The sequence below is a fragment of the Chrysochloris asiatica genome, unplaced genomic scaffold (genome assembly GCF_000296735.1).
Source record: "Chrysochloris asiatica unplaced genomic scaffold, ChrAsi1.0 scaffold01922, whole genome shotgun sequence".
In the NCBI taxonomy this organism is placed as follows: Eukaryota; Metazoa; Chordata; class Mammalia; order Afrosoricida; family Chrysochloridae; genus Chrysochloris; species Chrysochloris asiatica.
In genome coordinates this window covers 7,816-9,812 of record NW_006410440.1, presented here as the reverse complement: position 1 = coordinate 9,812, position 1,997 = coordinate 7,816, and positions in this window count along the sequence as shown.

Below are 1,997 nucleotides of genomic sequence, written 5' to 3'. Positions count from 1 at the left end.
CATGGTAAAACATGTTGTTGTCAGATTCAAAATGGCCACTACCAATATATTTCAGCTCACTCATGCCTAAGATATCAATGTTTATTCGTTCCATTTCATTTTGACAACTTCCAAGTTTCCCAGATTTATGCTTCGTACATTCCATGCTCCAATTTTCAAATAATATGCAGCAGTTTCTCTTCATTTTGAGTTGTGCTCCATCAGCAAATGAAGGTTGCATGGGCTTTTTTCCCACTGACTTTACTCCATTTGCGTTATCACGGTCAAGTGTACTTTGAGGCGGCAGTATTCCACAGTCGCATTTTGAATGTTTTCTAACCTGAGGGACTTATTTCCCGGCACTATATCTGACAGCGTTTCTCTGCTATTCATTAGGTTTTCCGTTTCTGAATTTTGGGAAGTAATTCATCCCTCTTTTTTCCTAGTCTGTCTTTGAAATGAAGCTCATTTGAAACCTGTCCACCATGGGTGACCCTACTGGTGTTTAAAATACTGGTGGCATAGCTTTCAGAATCACAGCAACTCACAAGCCACCACAGTATGACAAACTGTCAGATGAGTGGTGTCCATTTGGTTTTAATTGGAGTCACTTTAAATTTCCAGGAGATCTATGCACATGCGTAGTAGAGCACTCCAGGGGTGGGGTTGGGGATAGTGTATCCATTTGCTCAAGCATCCCCTCTAGTCACCAGAATGGAGGTGCGCAGGCAGTGAGAGACCAATGAACGGACACCAAAAAAAGAATGTCCACACCTATATATCTGTGGTTCTGTCAAGCATTCGTGGCTGTTCTAATCCTTCCCCCTCTTGGTCTCTCCCAAGATTGTGGCTCTGGGAGTAGCTGAGCATCTTGAATTATAAAGCAATGGATTTCTTGATTCTGCTACAAATTCCCCTAGCTGTAAGCCTTCCAAGCTTTTAAATATTCTTTTATATGTGGTTCAGAGTTCTAGAACCATCTCTTGAGCCTGCTTGGTCCGGTATTCTGTGTTGTTGGTGATGGAGCTCCTTACTGCATGTTTACCTGATCTGCCATCTTCAGTTTAGAAATCCATGCTTCAAAGACTTGAGTACATCAGGATGTCAAAAATAATTTGTTAGATAGAATCATCCTATATTTGTTTCCATTGAAAATCTAAGGTAGTAGTGCTTGGGTCACTATGAGTCGGTACCAAGTCAATGGCACCCAACAACAACAACAATAGTTCTTGGGTGAAGTTCAGATGTTTTCCTTATAAACAAGGGTCTGACATAGCTCATCTCAGAAAGAGTTCTGTGGAGGAAGCTCAGTACTAGAAAGTACCTTGGGTGCCTAACTTCCTGTAGTGGTACTAAACAGAACTTGTCCTGGAAACCCTCTTTGAAGGTTAAAACCTATCCCCTTTGATAAGCAGATTAAAGCCTTTCTCAGCACTCCCTTGTTTCTCCTGTAAGACCCCTATTTTCTCATTTCCATATCCATAGGAAGGATTCTGATTTATAGTCTAGCTACTATGTACTTGGGGGAAGTCATCTCCTTAATCCTGCCAAATGACCTCTTCTTCTGTCCTGCTTTGCACTTACCATGTCCTCCTAAAATAAAGTGAGAAAAACTCTTTTTAATCATAAAGAAACGTTAAATGTTGGGTGAGTGGTGTAAGTCTGTAGGCAATACTCAAAGTTACTAGAGATTCAATTACTTTTCCTCAACCAGGTATATCTGTGTGGAATCTACCAGAGAAGTACAGTAACAACTGAATAAGGGGGAAATTAAAACATATACCTAAGATATAAAAACCCTATGATACTTGTTAAAATAAAGTCAAGAAAATATGACTAAAGGAAGTACAAAGTATGTGAGAGAAAAATAATCTCAAGACTTATAAATATTGGCAATAAATTTAACATGATGATACTACTTGAGTGCTATTGAATGATTACTATGTGGCAGGCATTGTACTGTTTGTAGTGGTTAAAGTAGATTTCTCAATGGAATTATACTCAACATGGTCAGTTTA